The sequence below is a fragment of the Carya illinoinensis genome, chromosome 11 (assembly GCF_018687715.1).
Source record: "Carya illinoinensis cultivar Pawnee chromosome 11, C.illinoinensisPawnee_v1, whole genome shotgun sequence".
NCBI lineage: Eukaryota > Viridiplantae > Streptophyta > Magnoliopsida > Fagales > Juglandaceae > Carya > Carya illinoinensis.
This window is the reverse complement of record NC_056762.1, coordinates 19687144-19705419: the sequence shown is the minus strand read 5'-3', so window position 1 is coordinate 19705419 and position 18276 is coordinate 19687144. Positions and strand designations below refer to the sequence as shown.

The 18276-nt window shown below is 52.5% G+C and overlaps 60 non-coding genes across 60 annotated transcripts; all 60 read right to left on the bottom strand.

Moving 5' to 3' along the window:
• Positions 1-115: 115 nt before the first annotated feature.
• Positions 116-234, bottom strand: LOC122286685. Its single transcript, XR_006234001.1, has one exon. It is a non-coding gene; the product is annotated as a 5S ribosomal RNA (ribosomal RNA).
• A 189-nt stretch (positions 235-423) lies between these two features.
• On the bottom strand, positions 424-542 carry LOC122287797. The gene has a single exon (XR_006235083.1). It is a non-coding gene; the product is annotated as a 5S ribosomal RNA (ribosomal RNA).
• A 178-nt stretch (positions 543-720) lies between these two features.
• On the bottom strand, positions 721-839 carry LOC122286684. The gene has a single exon (XR_006234000.1). It is a non-coding gene; the product is annotated as a 5S ribosomal RNA (ribosomal RNA).
• Positions 840-1028: 189 nt separating this feature from the next.
• LOC122288278 lies at positions 1029-1147 on the bottom strand. Its single transcript, XR_006235547.1, has one exon. It is a non-coding gene; the product is annotated as a 5S ribosomal RNA (ribosomal RNA).
• A 189-nt stretch (positions 1148-1336) lies between these two features.
• Positions 1337-1455, bottom strand: LOC122287413. The gene has a single exon (XR_006234708.1). It is a non-coding gene; the product is annotated as a 5S ribosomal RNA (ribosomal RNA).
• A 189-nt stretch (positions 1456-1644) lies between these two features.
• Positions 1645-1763, bottom strand: LOC122286683. Its single transcript, XR_006233999.1, has one exon. It is a non-coding gene; the product is annotated as a 5S ribosomal RNA (ribosomal RNA).
• A 178-nt stretch (positions 1764-1941) lies between these two features.
• Positions 1942-2060, bottom strand: LOC122288380. The gene has a single exon (XR_006235643.1). It is a non-coding gene; the product is annotated as a 5S ribosomal RNA (ribosomal RNA).
• Positions 2061-2249: 189 nt separating this feature from the next.
• LOC122288015 lies at positions 2250-2368 on the bottom strand. The gene has a single exon (XR_006235292.1). It is a non-coding gene; the product is annotated as a 5S ribosomal RNA (ribosomal RNA).
• Positions 2369-2556: 188 nt separating this feature from the next.
• Positions 2557-2675, bottom strand: LOC122286682. The gene has a single exon (XR_006233998.1). It is a non-coding gene; the product is annotated as a 5S ribosomal RNA (ribosomal RNA).
• A 178-nt stretch (positions 2676-2853) lies between these two features.
• LOC122286680 lies at positions 2854-2972 on the bottom strand. Its single transcript, XR_006233996.1, has one exon. It is a non-coding gene; the product is annotated as a 5S ribosomal RNA (ribosomal RNA).
• Positions 2973-3161: 189 nt separating this feature from the next.
• Positions 3162-3280, bottom strand: LOC122286679. Its single transcript, XR_006233995.1, has one exon. It is a non-coding gene; the product is annotated as a 5S ribosomal RNA (ribosomal RNA).
• A 189-nt stretch (positions 3281-3469) lies between these two features.
• LOC122286677 lies at positions 3470-3588 on the bottom strand. The gene has a single exon (XR_006233994.1). It is a non-coding gene; the product is annotated as a 5S ribosomal RNA (ribosomal RNA).
• A 189-nt stretch (positions 3589-3777) lies between these two features.
• LOC122287796 lies at positions 3778-3896 on the bottom strand. The gene has a single exon (XR_006235082.1). It is a non-coding gene; the product is annotated as a 5S ribosomal RNA (ribosomal RNA).
• Positions 3897-4074: 178 nt separating this feature from the next.
• On the bottom strand, positions 4075-4193 carry LOC122286676. Its single transcript, XR_006233993.1, has one exon. It is a non-coding gene; the product is annotated as a 5S ribosomal RNA (ribosomal RNA).
• A 189-nt stretch (positions 4194-4382) lies between these two features.
• On the bottom strand, positions 4383-4501 carry LOC122288041. The gene has a single exon (XR_006235318.1). It is a non-coding gene; the product is annotated as a 5S ribosomal RNA (ribosomal RNA).
• A 189-nt stretch (positions 4502-4690) lies between these two features.
• On the bottom strand, positions 4691-4809 carry LOC122287412. The gene has a single exon (XR_006234707.1). It is a non-coding gene; the product is annotated as a 5S ribosomal RNA (ribosomal RNA).
• A 189-nt stretch (positions 4810-4998) lies between these two features.
• Positions 4999-5117, bottom strand: LOC122286675. Its single transcript, XR_006233992.1, has one exon. It is a non-coding gene; the product is annotated as a 5S ribosomal RNA (ribosomal RNA).
• A 178-nt stretch (positions 5118-5295) lies between these two features.
• LOC122288379 lies at positions 5296-5414 on the bottom strand. The gene has a single exon (XR_006235642.1). It is a non-coding gene; the product is annotated as a 5S ribosomal RNA (ribosomal RNA).
• Positions 5415-5603: 189 nt separating this feature from the next.
• LOC122288014 lies at positions 5604-5722 on the bottom strand. The gene has a single exon (XR_006235291.1). It is a non-coding gene; the product is annotated as a 5S ribosomal RNA (ribosomal RNA).
• A 188-nt stretch (positions 5723-5910) lies between these two features.
• Positions 5911-6029, bottom strand: LOC122286674. The gene has a single exon (XR_006233991.1). It is a non-coding gene; the product is annotated as a 5S ribosomal RNA (ribosomal RNA).
• A 178-nt stretch (positions 6030-6207) lies between these two features.
• Positions 6208-6326, bottom strand: LOC122286673. Its single transcript, XR_006233990.1, has one exon. It is a non-coding gene; the product is annotated as a 5S ribosomal RNA (ribosomal RNA).
• A 189-nt stretch (positions 6327-6515) lies between these two features.
• On the bottom strand, positions 6516-6634 carry LOC122288774. The gene has a single exon (XR_006236026.1). It is a non-coding gene; the product is annotated as a 5S ribosomal RNA (ribosomal RNA).
• A 189-nt stretch (positions 6635-6823) lies between these two features.
• On the bottom strand, positions 6824-6942 carry LOC122286672. Its single transcript, XR_006233989.1, has one exon. It is a non-coding gene; the product is annotated as a 5S ribosomal RNA (ribosomal RNA).
• Positions 6943-7130: 188 nt separating this feature from the next.
• LOC122286671 lies at positions 7131-7249 on the bottom strand. The gene has a single exon (XR_006233987.1). It is a non-coding gene; the product is annotated as a 5S ribosomal RNA (ribosomal RNA).
• A 178-nt stretch (positions 7250-7427) lies between these two features.
• On the bottom strand, positions 7428-7546 carry LOC122286670. The gene has a single exon (XR_006233986.1). It is a non-coding gene; the product is annotated as a 5S ribosomal RNA (ribosomal RNA).
• Positions 7547-7735: 189 nt separating this feature from the next.
• Positions 7736-7854, bottom strand: LOC122288773. The gene has a single exon (XR_006236025.1). It is a non-coding gene; the product is annotated as a 5S ribosomal RNA (ribosomal RNA).
• Positions 7855-8043: 189 nt separating this feature from the next.
• Positions 8044-8162, bottom strand: LOC122286668. Its single transcript, XR_006233984.1, has one exon. It is a non-coding gene; the product is annotated as a 5S ribosomal RNA (ribosomal RNA).
• A 178-nt stretch (positions 8163-8340) lies between these two features.
• On the bottom strand, positions 8341-8459 carry LOC122287411. The gene has a single exon (XR_006234706.1). It is a non-coding gene; the product is annotated as a 5S ribosomal RNA (ribosomal RNA).
• Positions 8460-8648: 189 nt separating this feature from the next.
• Positions 8649-8767, bottom strand: LOC122287795. Its single transcript, XR_006235081.1, has one exon. It is a non-coding gene; the product is annotated as a 5S ribosomal RNA (ribosomal RNA).
• A 189-nt stretch (positions 8768-8956) lies between these two features.
• Positions 8957-9075, bottom strand: LOC122288425. The gene has a single exon (XR_006235686.1). It is a non-coding gene; the product is annotated as a 5S ribosomal RNA (ribosomal RNA).
• A 189-nt stretch (positions 9076-9264) lies between these two features.
• On the bottom strand, positions 9265-9383 carry LOC122286667. The gene has a single exon (XR_006233983.1). It is a non-coding gene; the product is annotated as a 5S ribosomal RNA (ribosomal RNA).
• A 188-nt stretch (positions 9384-9571) lies between these two features.
• LOC122286666 lies at positions 9572-9690 on the bottom strand. Its single transcript, XR_006233981.1, has one exon. It is a non-coding gene; the product is annotated as a 5S ribosomal RNA (ribosomal RNA).
• Positions 9691-9868: 178 nt separating this feature from the next.
• LOC122286665 lies at positions 9869-9987 on the bottom strand. The gene has a single exon (XR_006233980.1). It is a non-coding gene; the product is annotated as a 5S ribosomal RNA (ribosomal RNA).
• A 189-nt stretch (positions 9988-10176) lies between these two features.
• LOC122286664 lies at positions 10177-10295 on the bottom strand. Its single transcript, XR_006233979.1, has one exon. It is a non-coding gene; the product is annotated as a 5S ribosomal RNA (ribosomal RNA).
• A 189-nt stretch (positions 10296-10484) lies between these two features.
• Positions 10485-10603, bottom strand: LOC122286663. Its single transcript, XR_006233978.1, has one exon. It is a non-coding gene; the product is annotated as a 5S ribosomal RNA (ribosomal RNA).
• A 178-nt stretch (positions 10604-10781) lies between these two features.
• Positions 10782-10900, bottom strand: LOC122287409. The gene has a single exon (XR_006234704.1). It is a non-coding gene; the product is annotated as a 5S ribosomal RNA (ribosomal RNA).
• A 189-nt stretch (positions 10901-11089) lies between these two features.
• On the bottom strand, positions 11090-11208 carry LOC122286662. The gene has a single exon (XR_006233977.1). It is a non-coding gene; the product is annotated as a 5S ribosomal RNA (ribosomal RNA).
• A 189-nt stretch (positions 11209-11397) lies between these two features.
• On the bottom strand, positions 11398-11516 carry LOC122286661. The gene has a single exon (XR_006233976.1). It is a non-coding gene; the product is annotated as a 5S ribosomal RNA (ribosomal RNA).
• A 189-nt stretch (positions 11517-11705) lies between these two features.
• LOC122286660 lies at positions 11706-11824 on the bottom strand. The gene has a single exon (XR_006233975.1). It is a non-coding gene; the product is annotated as a 5S ribosomal RNA (ribosomal RNA).
• A 189-nt stretch (positions 11825-12013) lies between these two features.
• On the bottom strand, positions 12014-12132 carry LOC122287794. Its single transcript, XR_006235080.1, has one exon. It is a non-coding gene; the product is annotated as a 5S ribosomal RNA (ribosomal RNA).
• A 178-nt stretch (positions 12133-12310) lies between these two features.
• Positions 12311-12429, bottom strand: LOC122286659. Its single transcript, XR_006233974.1, has one exon. It is a non-coding gene; the product is annotated as a 5S ribosomal RNA (ribosomal RNA).
• Positions 12430-12618: 189 nt separating this feature from the next.
• LOC122288040 lies at positions 12619-12737 on the bottom strand. The gene has a single exon (XR_006235317.1). It is a non-coding gene; the product is annotated as a 5S ribosomal RNA (ribosomal RNA).
• A 189-nt stretch (positions 12738-12926) lies between these two features.
• On the bottom strand, positions 12927-13045 carry LOC122288776. Its single transcript, XR_006236028.1, has one exon. It is a non-coding gene; the product is annotated as a 5S ribosomal RNA (ribosomal RNA).
• Positions 13046-13234: 189 nt separating this feature from the next.
• Positions 13235-13353, bottom strand: LOC122287985. The gene has a single exon (XR_006235264.1). It is a non-coding gene; the product is annotated as a 5S ribosomal RNA (ribosomal RNA).
• Positions 13354-13531: 178 nt separating this feature from the next.
• On the bottom strand, positions 13532-13650 carry LOC122288378. Its single transcript, XR_006235641.1, has one exon. It is a non-coding gene; the product is annotated as a 5S ribosomal RNA (ribosomal RNA).
• A 178-nt stretch (positions 13651-13828) lies between these two features.
• Positions 13829-13947, bottom strand: LOC122287408. Its single transcript, XR_006234703.1, has one exon. It is a non-coding gene; the product is annotated as a 5S ribosomal RNA (ribosomal RNA).
• Positions 13948-14136: 189 nt separating this feature from the next.
• Positions 14137-14255, bottom strand: LOC122288775. Its single transcript, XR_006236027.1, has one exon. It is a non-coding gene; the product is annotated as a 5S ribosomal RNA (ribosomal RNA).
• A 189-nt stretch (positions 14256-14444) lies between these two features.
• LOC122287984 lies at positions 14445-14563 on the bottom strand. The gene has a single exon (XR_006235263.1). It is a non-coding gene; the product is annotated as a 5S ribosomal RNA (ribosomal RNA).
• Positions 14564-14741: 178 nt separating this feature from the next.
• On the bottom strand, positions 14742-14860 carry LOC122288377. Its single transcript, XR_006235640.1, has one exon. It is a non-coding gene; the product is annotated as a 5S ribosomal RNA (ribosomal RNA).
• A 178-nt stretch (positions 14861-15038) lies between these two features.
• LOC122287407 lies at positions 15039-15157 on the bottom strand. The gene has a single exon (XR_006234702.1). It is a non-coding gene; the product is annotated as a 5S ribosomal RNA (ribosomal RNA).
• A 189-nt stretch (positions 15158-15346) lies between these two features.
• On the bottom strand, positions 15347-15465 carry LOC122287406. The gene has a single exon (XR_006234701.1). It is a non-coding gene; the product is annotated as a 5S ribosomal RNA (ribosomal RNA).
• Positions 15466-15654: 189 nt separating this feature from the next.
• LOC122288649 lies at positions 15655-15773 on the bottom strand. Its single transcript, XR_006235903.1, has one exon. It is a non-coding gene; the product is annotated as a 5S ribosomal RNA (ribosomal RNA).
• Positions 15774-15951: 178 nt separating this feature from the next.
• Positions 15952-16070, bottom strand: LOC122288374. The gene has a single exon (XR_006235638.1). It is a non-coding gene; the product is annotated as a 5S ribosomal RNA (ribosomal RNA).
• Positions 16071-16259: 189 nt separating this feature from the next.
• LOC122288013 lies at positions 16260-16378 on the bottom strand. The gene has a single exon (XR_006235290.1). It is a non-coding gene; the product is annotated as a 5S ribosomal RNA (ribosomal RNA).
• Positions 16379-16566: 188 nt separating this feature from the next.
• LOC122286657 lies at positions 16567-16685 on the bottom strand. Its single transcript, XR_006233972.1, has one exon. It is a non-coding gene; the product is annotated as a 5S ribosomal RNA (ribosomal RNA).
• Positions 16686-16863: 178 nt separating this feature from the next.
• On the bottom strand, positions 16864-16982 carry LOC122286656. Its single transcript, XR_006233971.1, has one exon. It is a non-coding gene; the product is annotated as a 5S ribosomal RNA (ribosomal RNA).
• A 189-nt stretch (positions 16983-17171) lies between these two features.
• On the bottom strand, positions 17172-17290 carry LOC122287541. The gene has a single exon (XR_006234831.1). It is a non-coding gene; the product is annotated as a 5S ribosomal RNA (ribosomal RNA).
• A 189-nt stretch (positions 17291-17479) lies between these two features.
• Positions 17480-17598, bottom strand: LOC122286655. Its single transcript, XR_006233970.1, has one exon. It is a non-coding gene; the product is annotated as a 5S ribosomal RNA (ribosomal RNA).
• Positions 17599-17776: 178 nt separating this feature from the next.
• On the bottom strand, positions 17777-17895 carry LOC122286654. The gene has a single exon (XR_006233969.1). It is a non-coding gene; the product is annotated as a 5S ribosomal RNA (ribosomal RNA).
• A 189-nt stretch (positions 17896-18084) lies between these two features.
• LOC122287193 lies at positions 18085-18203 on the bottom strand. The gene has a single exon (XR_006234497.1). It is a non-coding gene; the product is annotated as a 5S ribosomal RNA (ribosomal RNA).
• Positions 18204-18276: the final 73 nt, after the last annotated feature.

Below are 18276 nucleotides of genomic sequence, written 5' to 3'. Positions count from 1 at the left end.
ATGCCAACCGGCGATCTGATTGATAGCGATGGGGTCGGTGCGATTTTCCTAAGAATCCATTGCCCGGTTGTCGTTCCGGTCCATCCGACCGGAGATGCGGTAAAAATAAAAAGGGGGGGTGCAACACGAGGACTTCCCAGGAGGTCACCCATCCTAGTACTACTCTCGCCCAAGCACGCTTAACTGCGGAGTTCTGATGGGATCCGGTGCATTAGTGCTGGTATGATCGCACCCATCATGCTACCAGCGAAAAACTAATATAATCCTATTACGACCTAGCCGCACCATGCCTATCCCATGCCAACCGGCGATCTGATCGATACCCATCGCTACGCGATGGGGTCGGTGCGATTTTCCTAAGAATCCATTGCCCGGTTGTCGTTCCGGTCCATCCGACCGGAGATGCGGTAAAAATAAAAAGGGGGGGTGCAACACGAGGACTTCCCAGGAGGTCACCCATCCTAGTACTACTCTCGCCCAAGCACGCTTAACTGCGGAGTTCTGATGGGATCCGATGCATTAGTGCTGGTATGATCGCACCCATCATGCTACCAGCGAAAAACTAATATAATCCTATTACGACCTAGCCGCACCCTGCCTATCCCATGCCAACTGGCGATCTGATTGATAGCGATGGGGTCGGTGCGATTTTCCTAAGAATCCATTGCCCGGTTGTCGTTCCGGTCCATCCGACCGGAGATGCGGTAAAAATAAAAAGGGGGGGTGCAACACGAGGACTTCCCAGGAGGTCACCCATCCTAGTACTACTCTCGCCCAAGCACGCTTAACTGCGGAGTTCTGATGGGATCCGGTGCATTAGTGCTGGTATGATCGCACCCATCATGCTACCAGCGAAAAACTAATATAATCCTATTACGACCTAGCCGCACCATGCCTATCCCATGCCAACCGGCGATCTGATCGATACCCATCGCTACGCGATGGGGTCGGTGCGATTTTCCTAAGAATCCATTGCCCGGTTGTCGTTCCGGTCCATCCGACCGGAGATGCGGTAAAAATAAAAAGGGGGGATGCAACACGAGGACTTCCCAGGAGGTCACCCATCCTAGTACTACTCTCGCCCAAGCACGCTTAACTGCAGAGTTCTGATGGGATCCGGTGCATTAGTGCAGGTATGATCGCACCCATCATGCTACCAGCGAAAAACTAATATAATCCTATTACGACCTAGCCGCACCATGCCTATCCCATGCCAACCGGCGATCTGATCGATACCCATTGCTACGCGATGGGGTCGGTGCGATTTTCCTAAGAATCCATTGCCCGGTTGTCGTTCCGGTCCATCCGACCGGAGATGCGGTAAAAATAAAAAGGGGGGGTGCAACACGAGGACTTCCCAGGAGGTCACCCATCCTAGTACTACTCTCGCCCAAGCACGCTTAACTGCGGAGTTCTGATGGGATCCAGTGCATTAGTGCTGGTATGATCGCACCCATCATGCTACCAGCGAAAAACTAATATAATCCTATTACGACCTAGCCGCACCCTGCCTATCTCATGCCAACCGGCGATCTGACCGATACCCATTGCTACGCGATGGGGTCGGTGCGATTTTCCTAAAAATCCATTCCCTGGTTCTCGTTCCGGTCCATCCGACCAGAGATGCGGTAAAAATTAAAAGGGGGGGTGCAACACGAGGACTTCCCAGGAGGTCACCCATCCTAGTACTACTCTCGCCCAAGCACGCTTAACTGCGGAGTTCTGATGGGATCCGGTGCATTAGTGCTGGTATGATCGCACCCATCATGCTACCAGCGAAAAACTAATATAATCCTATTACGACCTAGCCGCACCCTGCCTATCCCATGCCAACCGGCGATCTGATTGATAGCGATGGGGTCGGTGCGATTTTCCTAAGAATCCATTGCCCGGTTGTCGTTCCGGTCCATCCGACCGGAGATGCGGTAAAAATAAAAAGGGGGGGTGCAACACGAGGACTTCCCAGGAGGTCACCCATCCTAGTACTACTCTCGCCCAAGCACGCTTAACTGCGGAGTTCTGATGGGATCCGGTGCATTAGTGCTGCTATGATCGCACCCATCATGCTACCAGCGAAAAACTAATATAATCCTATTACGACCTAGCCGCACCATGCCTATCCCATGCCAACCGGCGATCTGATCGATACCCATTGCTACGCGATGGGGTCGGTGCGATTTTCCTAAGAATCCATTGCCCGGTTGTCGTTCCGGTCCATCCGACCGGAGATGCGGTAAAAATAAAAAGGGGGGGTGCAACACGAGGACTTCCCAGGAGGTCACCCATCCTAGTACTACTCTCGCCCAAGCGCGCTTAACTGCGGAGTTCTGATGGGATCCGGTGCATTAGTGCTGGTATGATCGCACCCATCATGCTACCAGCGAAAAACTAATATAATCCTATTACGACCTAGCCGCACCCTGCCTATCTCATGCCAACCGGCGATCTGACCGATACCCATTGCTACGCGATGGGGTCGGTGCGATTTTCCTAAAAATCCATTCCCTGGTTCTCGTTCCGGTCCATCCGACCAGAGATGCGGTAAAAATTAAAAGGGGGGTGCAACACGAGGACTTCCCAGGAGGTCACCCATCCTAGTACTACTCTCGCCCAAGCACGCTTAACTGCGGAGTTCTGATGGGATCCGGTGCATTAGTGCTGGTATGATCGCACCCATCATGCTACCAGCGAAAAACTAATATAATCCTATTACGACCTAGCCGCACCCTGCCTATCCCATGCCAACTGGCGATCTGATTGATAGCGATGGGGTCGGTGCGATTTTCCTAAGAATCCATTGCCCGGTTGTCGTTCCGGTCCATCCGACCGGAGATGCGGTAAAAATAAAAAGGGGGGGTGCAACACGAGGACTTCCCAGGAGGTCACCCATCCTAGTACTACTCTCGCCCAAGCACGCTTAACTGCGGAGTTCTGATGGGATCCGGTGCATTAGTGCTGGTATGATCGCACCCATCATGCTACCAGCGAAAAACTAATATAATCCTATTACGACCTAGCCGCACCCTGCCTATCCCATGCCAACCGGCGATCTGATCGATACCCATTGCTACGCGATGGGGTCGGTGCGATTTTCCTAAGAATCCATTGCCCGGTTCTCGTTCCGGTCCATCCGACCGGAGATGCGGTAAAAATAAAAAAGGGGGGTGCAACACGAGGACTTCCCAGGAGGTCACCCATCCTAGTACTACTCTCGCCCAAGCACGCTTAACTGCGGAGTTCTGATGGGATCCGGTGCATTAGTGCTGGTATGATCGCACCCATCATGCTACCAGCGAAAAACTAATATAATCCTATTACGACCTAGCCGCACCCTGCCTATCCCATGCCAACCGGCGATCAGATCGATACCCATTGCTACGCGATGGGGTCGGTGCGATTTTCCTAAGAATCCATTGCCCGGTTCTCGTTCCGGTCCATCCGACCGGAGATACGGTAAAAATAAAAAGGGGGGGTGCAACACGAGGACTTCCCAGGAGGTCACCCATCCTAGTACTACTCTCGCCCAAGCACGCTTAACTGCGGAGTTCTGATGGGATCCGGTGCATTAGTGCTGGTATGATCGCACCCATCATGCTACCAGCGAAAAACTAATATAATCCTATTACGACCTAGCCGCACCCTGCCTATCTCATGCCAACCGGCGATCTGACCGATACCCATTGCTACGCGATGGGGTCGGTGCGATTTTCCTAAAAATCCATTCCCTGGTTCTCGTTCCGGTCCATCCGACCAGAGATGCGGTAAAAATTAAAAGGGGGGGTGCAACACGAGGACTTCCCAGGAGGTCACCCATCCTAGTACTACTCTCGCCCAAGCACGCTTAACTGCGGAGTTCTGATGGGATCCGATGCATTAGTGCTGGTATGATCGCACCCATCATGCTACCAGCGAAAAACTAATATAATCCTATTACGACCTAGCCGCACCCTGCCTATCCCATGCCAACTGGCGATCTGATTGATAGCGATGGGGTCGGTGCGATTTTCCTAAGAATCCATTGCCCGGTTGTCGTTCCGGTCCATCCGACCGGAGATGCGGTAAAAATAAAAAGGGGGGGTGCAACACGAGGACTTCCCAGGAGGTCACCCATCCTAGTACTACTCTCGCCCAAGCACGCTTAACTGCGGAGTTCTGATGGGATCCGGTGCATTAGTGCTGGTATGATCGCACCCATCATGCTACCAGCGAAAAACTAATATAATCCTATTACGACCTAGCCGCACCATGCCTATCCCATGCCAACCGGCGATCTGATCGATACCCATCGCTACGCGATGGGGTCGGTGCGATTTTCCTAAGAATCCATTGCCCGGTTGTCGTTCCGGTCCATCCGACCGGAGATGCGGTAAAAATAAAAAGGGGGGGTGCAACACGAGGACTTCCCAGGAGGTCACCCATCCTAGTACTACTCTCGCCCAAGCACGCTTAACTGCAGAGTTCTGATGGGATCCGGTGCATTAGTGCAGGTATGATCGCACCCATCATGCTACCAGCGAAAAACTAATATAATCCTATTACGACCTAGCCGCACCATGCCTATCCCATGCCAACCGGCGATCTGATCGATACCCATTGCTACGCGATGGGGTCGGTGCGATTTTCCTAAGAATCCATTGCCCGGTTGTCGTTCCGGTCCATCCGACCGGAGATGCGGTAAAAATAAAAAGGGGGGGTGCAACACGAGGACTTCCCAGGAGGTCACCCATCCTAGTACTACTCTCGCCCAAGCACGCTTAACTGCGGAGTTCTGATGGGATCCAGTGCATTAGTGCTGGTATGATCGCACCCATCATGCTACCAGCGAAAAACTAATATAATCCTATTACGACCTAGCCGCACCCTGCCTATCTCATGCCAACCGGCGATCTGACCGATACCCATTGCTACGCGATGGGGTCGGTGCGATTTTCCTAAAAATCCATTCCCTGGTTCTCGTTCCGGTCCATCCGACCAGAGATGCGGTAAAAATTAAAAGGGGGGGTGCAACACGAGGACTTCCCAGGAGGTCACCCATCCTAGTACTACTCTCGCCCAAGCACGCTTAACTGCGGAGTTCTGATGGGATCCGGTGCATTAGTGCTGGTATGATCGCACCCATCATGCTACCAGCGAAAAACTAATATAATCCTATTACGACCTAGCCGCACCCTGCCTATCCCATGCCAACCGGCGATCTGATTGATAGCGATGGGGTCGGTGCGATTTTCCTAAGAATCCATTGCCCGGTTGTCGTTCCGGTCCATCCGACCGGAGATGCGGTAAAAATAAAAAGGGGGGGTGCAACACGAGGACTTCCCAGGAGGTCACCCATCCTAGTACTACTCTCGCCCAAGCACGCTTAACTGCGGAGTTCTGATGGGATCCGGTGCATTAGTGCTGCTATGATCGCACCCATCATGCTACCAGCGAAAAACTAATATAATCCTATTACGACCTAGCCGCACCATGCCTATCCCATGCCAACCGGCGATCTGATCGATACCCATTGCTACGCGATGGGGTCGGTGCGATTTTCCTAAGAATCCATTGCCCGGTTGTCGTTCCGGTCCATCCGACCGGAGATGCGGTAAAAATAAAAAGGGGGGGTGCAACACGAGGACTTCCCAGGAGGTCACCCATCCTAGTACTACTCTCGCCCAAGCGCGCTTAACTGCGGAGTTCTGATGGGATCCGGTGCATTAGTGCTGGTATGATCGCACCCATCATGCTACCAGCGAAAAACTAATATAATCCTATTACGACCTAGCCGCACCCTGCCTATCTCATGCCAACCGGCGATCTGACCGATACCCATTGCTACGCGATGGGGTCGGTGCGATTTTCCTAAAAATCCATTCCCTGGTTCTCGTTCCGGTCCATCCGACCAGAGATGCGGTAAAAATTAAAAGGGGGGTGCAACACGAGGACTTCCCAGGAGGTCACCCATCCTAGTACTACTCTCGCCCAAGCACGCTTAACTGCGGAGTTCTGATGGGATCCGGTGCATTAGTGCTGGTATGATCGCACCCATCATGCTACCAGCGAAAAACTAATATAATCCTATTACGACCTAGCCGCACCCTGCCTATCCCATGCCAACTGGCGATCTGATTGATAGCGATGGGGTCGGTGCGATTTTCCTAAGAATCCATTGCCCGGTTGTCGTTCCGGTCCATCCGACCGGAGATGCGGTAAAAATAAAAAGGGGGGGTGCAACACGAGGACTTCCCAGGAGGTCACCCATCCTAGTACTACTCTCGCCCAAGCACGCTTAACTGCGGAGTTCTGATGGGATCCGGTGCATTAGTGCTGGTATGATCGCACCCATCATGCTACCAGCGAAAAACTAATATAATCCTATTACGACCTAGCCGCACCATGCCTATCCCATGCCAACCGGCGATCTGATCGATACCCATTGCTACGCGATGGGGTCGGTGCGATTTTCCTAAGAATCCATTGCCCGGTTGTCGTTCCGGTCCATCCGACCGGAGATGCGGTAAAAATAAAAAGGGGGGGTGCAACACGAGGACTTCCCAGGAGGTCACCCATCCTAGTACTACTCTCGCCCAAGCACGCTTAACTGCGGAGTTCTGATGGCATCCGGTGCATTAGTGCTGGTATGATCGCACCCATCATGCTACCAGCGAAAAACTAATATAATCCTATTACGACCTAGCCGCACCCTGCCTATCTCATGCCAACCGGCGATCTGACCGATACCCATTGCTACGCGATGGGGTCGGTGCGATTTTCCTAAAAATCCATTCCCTGGTTCTCGTTCCGGTCCATCCGACCAGAGATGCGGTAAAAATTAAAAGGGGGGGTGCAACACGAGGACTTCCCAGGAGGTCACCCATCCTAGTACTACTCTCGCCCAAGCACGCTTAACTGCGGAGTTCTGATGGGATCCGGTGCATTAGTGCTGGTATGATCGCACCCATCATGCTACCAGCGAAAAACTAATATAATCCTATTACGACCTAGCCGCACCCTGCCTATCTCATGCCAACCGGCGATCTGACCGATACCCATTGCTACGCGATGGGGTCGGTGCGATTTTCCTAAAAATCCATTCCCTGGTTCTCGTTCCGGTCCATCCGACCAGAGATGCGGTAAAAATTAAAAGGGGGGTGCAACACGAGGACTTCCCAGGAGGTCACCCATCCTAGTACTACTCTCGCCCAAGCACGCTTAACTGCGGAGTTCTGATGGGATCCGGTGCATTAGTGCTGGTATGATCGCACCCATCATGCTACCAGCGAAAAACTAATATAATCCTATTACGACCTAGCCGCACCCTGCCTATCCCATGCCAACTGGCGATCTGATTGATAGCGATGGGGTCGGTGCGATTTTCCTAAGAATCCATTGCCCGGTTGTCGTTCCGGTCCATCCGACCGGAGATGCGGTAAAAATAAAAAGGGGGGGTGCAACACGAGGACTTCCCAGGAGGTCACCCATCCTAGTACTACTCTCGCCCAAGCACGCTTAACTGCGGAGTTCTGATGGGATCCGGTGCATTAGTGCTGGTATGATCGCACCCATCATGCTACCAGCGAAAAACTAATATAATCCTATTACGACCTAGCCGCACCATGCCTATCCCATGCCAACCGGCGATCTGATCGATACCCATTGCTACGCGATGGGGTCGGTGCGATTTTCCTAAGAATCCATTGCCCGGTTGTCGTTCCGGTCCATCCGACCGGAGATGCGGTAAAAATAAAAAGGGGGGGTGCAACACGAGGACTTCCCAGGAGGTCACCCATCCTAGTACTACTCTCGCCCAAGCACGCTTAACTGCGGAGTTCTGATGGCATCCGGTGCATTAGTGCTGGTATGATCGCACCCATCATGCTACCAGCGAAAAACTAATATAATCCTATTACGACCTAGCCGCACCCTGCCTATCTCATGCCAACCGGCGATCTGACCGATACCCATTGCTACGCGATGGGGTCGGTGCGATTTTCCTAAAAATCCATTCCCTGGTTCTCGTTCCGGTCCATCCGACCAGAGATGCGGTAAAAATTAAAAGGGGGGGTGCAACACGAGGACTTCCCAGGAGGTCACCCATCCTAGTACTACTCTCGCCCAAGCACGCTTAACTGCGGAGTTCTGATGGGATCCGGTGCATTAGTGCTGGTATGATCGCACCCATCATGCTACCAGCGAAAAACTAATATAATCCTATTACGACCTAGCCGCACCCTGCCTATCCCATGCCAACTGGCGATCTGATTGATAGCGATGGGGTCGGTGCGATTTTCCTAAGAATCCATTGCCCGGTTGTCGTTCCGGTCCATCCGACCGGAGATGCGGTAAAAATAAAAAGGGGGGGTGCAACACGAGGACTTCCCAGGAGGTCACCCATCCTAGTACTACTCTCGCCCAAGCACGCTTAACTGCGGAGTTCTGATGGGATCCAGTGCATTAGTGCTGGTATGATCGCACCCATCATGCTACCAGCGAAAAACTAATATAATCTTATTACGACCTAGCCGCACCATGCCTATCCCATGCCAACCGGCGATCTGATCGATACCCATTGCTACGCGATGGGGTCGGTGCGATTTTCCTAAGAATCCATTGCCCGGTTGTCGTTCCGGTCCATCCGACCGGAGATGCGGTAAAAATAAAAAGGGGGGGTGCAACACGAGGACTTCCCAGGAGGTCACCCATCCTAGTACTACTCTCGCCCAAGCACGCTTAACTGCGGAGTTCTGATGGGATCCGATGCATTAGTGCTGGTATGATCGCACCCATCATGCTACCAGCGAAAAACTAATATAATCCTATTACGACCTAGCCGCACCCTGCCTATCCCATGCCAACCGGCGATCTGATCGATACCCATTGCTACGCGATGGGGTCGGTGCGATTTTCCTAAGAATCCATTGCCCGGTTCTCGTTCCGGTCCATCCGACCGGAGATGCGGTAAAAATAAAAAAGGGGGGTGCAACACGAGGACTTCCCAGGAGGTCACCCATCCTAGTACTACTCTCGCCCAAGCACGCTTAACTGCGGACTTCTGATGGGATCCGGTGCATTAGTGCTGGTATGATCGCACCCATCATGCTACCAGCGAAAAACTAATATAATCCTATTACGACCTAGCCGCACCCTGCCTATCCCATGCCAACCGGCGATCAGATCGATACCCATTGCTACGCGATGGGGTCGGTGCGATTTTCCTAAGAATCCATTGCCCGGTTCTCGTTCCGGTCCATCCGACCGGAGATACGGTAAAAATAAAAAGGGGGGGTGCAACACGAGGACTTCCCAGGAGGTCACCCATCCTAGTACTACTCTCGCCCAAGCACGCTTAACTGCGGAGTTCTGATGGGATCCGGTGCATTAGTGCTGGTATGATCGCACCCATCATGCTACCAGCGAAAAACTAATATAATCCTATTACGACCTAGCCGCACCCTGCCTATCTCATGCCAACCGGCGATCTGACCGATACCCATTGCTACGCGATGGGGTCGGTGCGATTTTCCTAAAAATCCATTCCCTGGTTCTCGTTCCGGTCCATCCGACCAGAGATGCGGTAAAAATTAAAAGGGGGGTGCAACACGAGGACTTCCCAGGAGGTCACCCATCCTAGTACTACTCTCGCCCAAGCACGCTTAACTGCGGAGTTCTGATGGGATCCGGTGCATTAGTGCTGGTATGATCGCACCCATCATGCTACCAGCGAAAAACTAATATAATCCTATTACGACCTAGCCGCACCCTGCCTATCCCATGCCAACTGGCGATCTGATTGATAGCGATGGGGTCGGTGCGATTTTCCTAAGAATCCATTGCCCGGTTGTCGTTCCGGTCCATCCGACCGGAGATGCGGTAAAAATAAAAAGGGGGGGTGCAACACGAGGACTTCCCAGGAGGTCACCCATCCTAGTACTACTCTCGCCCAAGCACGCTTAACTGCGGAGTTCTGATGGGATCCGGTGCATTAGTGCTGGTATGATCGCACCCATCATGCTACCAGCGAAAAACTAATATAATCCTATTACGACCTAGCCGCACCATGCCTATCCCATGCCAACCGGCGATCTGATCGATACCCATTGCTACGCGATGGGGTCGGTGCGATTTTCCTAAGAATCCATTGCCCGGTTGTCGTTCCGGTCCATCCGACCGGAGATGCGGTAAAAATAAAAAGGGGGGGTGCAACACGAGGACTTCCCAGGAGGTCACCCATCCTAGTACTACTCTCGCCCAAGCACGCTTAACTGCGGAGTTCTGATGGGATCCGGTGCATTAGTGCTGGTATGATCGCACCCATCATGCTACCAGCGAAAAACTAATATAATCCTATTACGACCTAGCCGCACCCTGCCTATCTCATGCCAACCGGCGATCTGACCGATACCCATTGCTACGCGATGGGGTCGGTGCGATTTTCCTAAAAATCCATTCCCTGGTTCTCGTTCCGGTCCATCCGACCAGAGATGCGGTAAAAATTAAAAGGGGGGGTGCAACACGAGGACTTCCCAGGAGGTCACCCATCCTAGTACTACTCTCGCCCAAGCACGCTTAACTGCGGAGTTCTGATGGGATCCGGTGCATTAGTGCTGGTATGATCGCACCCATCATGCTACCAGCGAAAAACTAATATAATCCTATTACGACCTAGCCGCACCCTGCCTATCCCATGCCAACTGGCGATCTGATTGATAGCGATGGGGTCGGTGCGATTTTCCTAAGAATCCATTGCCCGGTTGTCGTTCCGGTCCATCCGACCGGAGATGCGGTAAAAATAAAAAGGGGGGGTGCAACACGAGGACTTCCCAGGAGGTCACCCATCCTAGTACTACTCTCGCCCAAGCACGCTTAACTGCGGAGTTCTGATGGGATCCAGTGCATTAGTGCTGGTATGATCGCACCCATCATGCTACCAGCGAAAAACTAATATAATCTTATTACGACCTAGCCGCACCATGCCTATCCCATGCCAACCGGCGATCTGATCGATACCCATTGCTACGCGATGGGGTCGGTGCGATTTTCCTAAGAATCCATTGCCCGGTTGTCGTTCCGGTCCATCCGACCGGAGATGCGGTAAAAATAAAAAGGGGGGGTGCAACACGAGGACTTCCCAGGAGGTCACCCATCCTAGTACTACTCTCGCCCAAGCACGCTTAACTGCGGAGTTCTGATGGGATCCGGTGCATTAGTGCTGGTATGATCGCACCCATCATGCTACCAGCGAAAAACTAATATAATCCTATTACGACCTAGCCGCACCCTGCCTATCCCATGCCAACCGGCGATCTGATCGATACCCATTGCTACGCGATGGGGTCGGTGCGATTTTCCTAAGAATCCATTGCCCGGTTCTCGTTCCGGTCCATCCGACCGGAGATGCGGTAAAAATAAAAAAGGGGGGTGCAACACGAGGACTTCCCAGGAGGTCACCCATCCTAGTACTACTCTCGCCCAAGCACGCTTAACTGCGGAGTTCTGATGGGATCCGGTGCATTAGTGCTGGTATGATCGCACCCATCATGCTACCAGCGAAAAACTAATATAATCCTATTACGACCTAGCCGCACCCTGCCTATCCCATGCCAACCGGCGATCAGATCGATACCCATTGCTACGCGATGGGGTCGGTGCGATTTTCCTAAGAATCCATTGCCCGGTTCTCGTTCCGGTCCATCCGACCGGAGATACGGTAAAAATAAAAAGGGGGGGTGCAACACGAGGACTTCCCAGGAGGTCACCCATCCTAGTACTACTCTCGCCCAAGCACGCTTAACTGCGGAGTTCTGATGGGATCCGGTGCATTAGTGCTGGTATGATCGCACCCATCATGCTACCAGCGAAAAACTAATATAATCCTATTACGACCTAGCCGCACCCTGCCTATCTCATGCCAACCGGCGATCTGACCGATACCCATTGCTACGCGATGGGGTCGGTGCGATTTTCCTAAAAATCCATTCCCTGGTTCTCGTTCCGGTCCATCCGACCAGAGATGCGGTAAAAATTAAAAGGGGGGGTGCAACACGAGGACTTCCCAGGAGGTCACCCATCCTAGTACTACTCTCGCCCAAGCACGCTTAACTGCGGAGTTCTGATGGGATCCGATGCATTAGTGCTGGTATGATCGCACCCATCATGCTACCAGCGAAAAACTAATATAATCCTATTACGACCTAGCCGCACCCTGCCTATCCCATGCCAACTGGCGATCTGATTGATAGCGATGGGGTCGGTGCGATTTTCCTAAGAATCCATTGCCCGGTTGTCGTTCCGGTCCATCCGACCGGAGATGCGGTAAAAATAAAAAGGGGGGGTGCAACACGAGGACTTCCCAGGAGGTCACCCATCCTAGTACTACTCTCGCCCAAGCACGCTTAACTGCGGAGTTCTGATGGGATCCGGTGCATTAGTGCTGGTATGATCGCACCCATCATGCTACCAGCGAAAAACTAATATAATCCTATTACGACCTAGCCGCACCATGCCTATCCCATGCCAACCGGCGATCTGATCGATACCCATCGCTACGCGATGGGGTCGGTGCGATTTTCCTAAGAATCCATTGCCCGGTTGTCGTTCCGGTCCATCCGACCGGAGATGCGGTAAAAATAAAAAGGGGGGGTGCAACACGAGGACTTCCCAGGAGGTCACCCATCCTAGTACTACTCTCGCCCAAGCACGCTTAACTGCAGAGTTCTGATGGGATCCGGTGCATTAGTGCAGGTATGATCGCACCCATCATGCTACCAGCGAAAAACTAATATAATCCTATTACGACCTAGCCGCACCATGCCTATCCCATGCCAACCGGCGATCTGATCGATACCCATTGCTACGCGATGGGGTCGGTGCGATTTTCCTAAGAATCCATTGCCCGGTTGTCGTTCCGGTCCATCCGACCGGAGATGCGGTAAAAATAAAAAGGGGGGGTGCAACACGAGGACTTCCCAGGAGGTCACCCATCCTAGTACTACTCTCGCCCAAGCACGCTTAACTGCGGAGTTCTGATGGGATCCAGTGCATTAGTGCTGGTATGATCGTACCCATCATGCTACCAGCGAAAAACTAATATAATCCTATTACGACCTAGCCGCACCCTGCCTATCTCATGCCAACCGGCGATCTGACCGATACCCATTGCTACGCGATGGGGTCGGTGCGATTTTCCTAAAAATCCATTCCCTGGTTCTCGTTCCGGTCCATCCGACCAGAGATGCGGTAAAAATTAAAAGGGGGGGTGCAACACGAGGACTTCCCAGGAGGTCACCCATCCTAGTACTACTCTTGCCCAAGCACGCTTAACTGCGGAGTTCTGATGGGATCCGGTGCATTAGTGCTGGTATGATCGCACCCATCATGCTACCAGCGAAAAACTAATATAATCCTATTACGACCTAGCCGCACCCTGCCTATCCCATGCCAACCGGCGATCTGATTGATAGCGATGGGGTCGGTGCGATTTTCCTAAGAATCCATTGCCCGGTTGTCGTTCCGGTCCATCCGACCGGAGATGCGGTAAAAATAAAATGGGGGGGTGCAACACGAGGACTTCCCAGGAGGTCACCCATCCTAGTACTACTCTCGCCCAAGCACGCTTAACTGCGGAGTTCTGATGGGATCCGGTGCATTAGTGCTGCTATGATCGCACCCATCATGCTACCAGCGAAAAACTAATATAATCCTATTACGACCTAGCCGCACCCTGCCTATCCCATGCCAACTGGCGATCTGATTGATAGCGATGGGGTCGGTGCGATTTTCCTAAGAATCCATTGCCCGGTTGTCGTTCCGGTCCATCCGACCGGAGATGCGGTAAAAATAAAAAGGGGGGGTGCAACACGAGGACTTCCCAGGAGGTCACCCATCCTAGTACTACTCTCGCCCAAGCACGCTTAACTGCGGAGTTCTGATGGGATCCAGTGCATTAGTGCTGGTATGATCGCACCCATCATGCTACCAGCGAAAAACTAATATAATCCTATTACGACCTAGCCGCACCATGCCTATCCCATGCCAACCGGCGATCTGATCGATACCCATTGCTACGCGATGGGGTCGGTGCGATTTTCCTAAGAATCCATTGCCCGGTTGTCGTTCCGGTCCATCCGACCGGAGATGCGGTAAAAATAAAAAGGGGGGGTGCAACACGAGGACTTCCCAGGAGGTCACCCATCCTAGTACTACTCTCGCCCAAGCACGCTTAACTGCGGAGTTCTGATGGGATCCAGTGCATTAGTGCTGGTATGATCGTACCCATCATGCTACCAGCGAAAAACTAATATAATCCTATTACGACCTAGCCGCACCCTGCCTATCTCATGCCAACCGGCGATCTGACCGATACCCATTGCTACGCGATGGGGTCGGTGCGATTTTCCTAAAAATCCATTCCCTGGTTCTCGTTCCGGTCCATCCGACCAGAGATGCGGTAAAAATTAAAAGGGGGGGTGCAACACGAGGACTTCCCAGGAGGTCACCCATCCTAGTACTACTCTTGCCCAAGCACGCTTAACTGCGGAGTTCTGATGGGATCCGGTGCATTAGTGCTGGTATGATCGCACCCATCATGCTACCAGCGAAAAACTAATATAATCCTATTACGACCTAGCCGCACCCTGCCTATCCCATGCCAACCGGCGATCTGATTGATAGCGATGGGGTCGGTGCGATTTTCCTAAGAATCCATTGCCCGGTTGTCGTTCCGGTCCATCCGACCGGAGATGCGGTAAAAATAAAAAGGGGGGGTGCAACACGAGGACTTCCCAGGAGGTCACCCATCCTAGTACTACTCTCGCCCAAGCACGCTTAACTGCGGAGTTCTGATGGGATCCGGTGCATTAGTGCTGCTATGATCGCACCCATCATGCTACCAGCGAAAAACTAATATAATCCTATTACGACCTAGCCGCACCCTGCCTATCCCATGCCAACTGGCGATCTGATTGATAGCGATGGGGTCGGTGCGATTTTCCTAAGAATCCATTGCCCGGTTGTCGTTCCGGTCCATCCGACCGGAGATGCGGTAAAAATAAAAAGGGGGGGTGCAACACGAGGACTTCCCAGGAGGTCACCCATCCTAGTACTACTCTCGCCCAAGCACGCTTAACTGCGGAGTTCTGATGGGATCCAGTGCATTAGTGCTGGTATGATCGCACCCATCATGCTACCAGCGAAAAACTAATATAATCCTATTACGACCTAGCCGCACCATGCCTATCCCATGCCAACCGGCGATCTGATCGATACCCATTGCTACGCGATGGGGTCGGTGCGATTTTCCTAAGAATCCATTGCCCGGTTGTCGTTCCGGTCCATCCGACCGGAGATGCGGTAAAAATAAAAAGGGGGGGTGCAACACGAGGACTTCCCAGGAGGTCACCCATCCTAGTACTACTCTCGCCCAAGCACGCTTAACTGCGGAGTTCTGATGGGATCCAGTGCATTAGTGCTGGTATGATCGCACCCATCATGCTACCAGCGAAAAACTAATATAATCCTATTACGACCTAGCCGCACCCTGCCTATCTCATGCCAACCGGCGATCTGACCGATACCCATTGCTACGCGATGGGGTCGGTGCGATTTTCCTAAAAATCCATTCCCTGGTTCTCGTTCCGGTCCATCCGACCAGAGATGCGGTAAAAATTAAAAGGGGGGGTGCAACACGAGGACTTGCCAGGAGGTCACCCATCCTAGTACTACTCTCGCCCAAGCACGCTTAACTGCGGAGTTCTGATGGGATCCGGTGCATTAGTGCTGGTATGATCGCACCCATCATGCTACCAGCGAAAAACTAATATAATCCTATTACGACCTAGCCGCACCCTGCCTATCCCATGCCAACCGGCGATCTGATTGATAGCGATGGGGTCGGTGCGATTTTCCTAAGAATCCATTGCCCGGTTGTCGTTCCGGTCCATCCGACCGGAGATGCGGTAAAAATAAAAAGGGGGGGTGCAACACGAGGACTTCCCAGGAGGTCACCCATCCTAGTACTACTCTCGCCCAAGCACGCTTAACTGCGGAGTTCTGATGGGATCCGGTGCATTAGTGCTGCTATGATCGCACCCATCATGCTACCAGCGAAAAACTAATATAATCCTATTACGACCTAGCCGCACCATGCCTATCCCATGCCAACCGGCGATCTGATCGATACCCATTGCTACGCGATGGGGTCGGTGCGATTTTCCTAAGAATCCATTGCCCGGTTGTCGTTCCGGTCCATCCGACCGGAGATGCGGTAAAAATAAAAAGGGGGGGTGCAACACGAGGACTTCCCAGGAGGTCACCCATCCTAGTACTACTCTCGCCCAAGCGCGCTTAACTGCGGAGTTCTGATGGGATCCGGTGCATTAGTGCTGGTATGATCGCACCCATCATGCTACCAGCGAAAAACTAATATAATCCTATTACGACCTAGCCGCACCCTGCCTATCTCATGCCAACCGGCGATCTGACCGATACCCATTGCTACGCGATGGGGTCGGTGCGATTTTCCTAAAAATCCATTCCCTGGTTCTCGTTCCGGTCCATCCGACCAGAGATGCGGTAAAAATTAAAAGGGGGGTGCAACACGAGGACTTCCCAGGAGGTCACCCATCCTAGTACTACTCTCGCCCAAGCACGCTTAACTGCGGAGTTCTGATGGGATCCGGTGCATTAGTGCTGGTATGATCGCACCCATCATGCTACCAGCGAAAAACTAATATAATCCTATTACGACCTAGCCGCACCCTGCCTATCCCATGCCAACTGGCGATCTGATTGATAGCGATGGGGTCGGTGCGATTTTCCTAAGAATCCATTGCCCGGTTGTCGTTCCGGTCCATCCGACCGGAGATGCGGTAAAAATAAAAAGGGGGGGTGCAACACGAGGACTTCCCAGGAGGTCACCCATCCTAGTACTACTCTCGCCCAAGCACGCTTAACTGCGGAGTTCTGATGGGATCCGGTGCATTAGTGCTGGTATGATCGCACCCATCATGCTACCAGCGAAAAACTAATATAATCCTATTACGACCTAGCCGCACCATGCCTATCCCATGCCAACCGGCGATCTGATCGATACCCATTGCTACGCGATGGGGTCGGTGCGATTTTCCTAAGAATCCATTGCCCGGTTGTCGTTCCGGTCCATCCGACCGGAGATGCGGTAAAAATAAAAAGGTGGGGTGCAACACGAGGACTTCCCAGGAGGTCACCCATCCTAGTACTACTCTCGCCCAAACACGCTTAACTGCGGAGTTCTGATGGGATCCGGTGCATTAGTGCTGGTATGATCGCACCCATCATGCTACCAGCGAAAAACTAATATAATCCTATTACGACCTAGCCGCACCCTGCCTATCTCATGCCAACTGGGGATCTGACCGATACCCATTGCTACGCGATGGGGTCGGTGCGATTTTCCTAAAAATCCATTCCCTGGTTCTCGTTCCGGTCCATCCGACCAGAGATGCGGTAAAAATTAAAAAGGGGGGTGCAACACGAGGACTTCCCAGGAGGTCACCCATCCTAGTACTACTCTCGCCCAAGCACGCTTAACTGCGGAGTTCTGATGGGATCCGGTGCATTAGTGCTGGTATGATCGCACCCATCATGCTACCAGCGAAAAACTAATATAATCCTATTACGACCTAGCCGCACCCTGCCTATCCCATGCCAACTGGCGATCTGATTGATAGCGATGGGGTCGGTGCGATTTTCCTAAGAATCCATTGCCCGGTTGTCGTTCCGGTCCATCCGACCGGAGATGCGGTAAAAATAAAAAGGGGGGGTGCAACACGAGGACTTCCCAGGAGGTCACCCATCCTAGTACTACTCTCGCCCAAGCACGCTTAACTGCGGAGTTCTGATGGGATCCGGTGCATTAGTGCTGGTATGATCGCACCCATCATGCTACCTGCGAAAAACTAATATAATCTTATTACGACCTAGCCGCACCATGCCTATCCCATGCCAACCGGCGATCTGATCGATACCCATTGCTACGCGATGGGGTCGGTGCGATTTTCCTAAGAATCCATTGCCCGGTTGTCGTTCCGGTCCATCCGACCGGAGATGCGGTAAAAATAAAAAGGGGGGGTGCAACACGAGGACTTCCCAGGAGGTCACCCATCCTAGTACTACTCTCGCCCAAGCACGCTTAACTGCGGAGTTCTGATGGGATCCGGTGCATTAGTGCAGGTATGATCGCACCCATCATGCTACCAGCGAAAAACTAATATAATCCTATTACGACCTAGCCGCACCATGCCTATCCCATGCCAACCG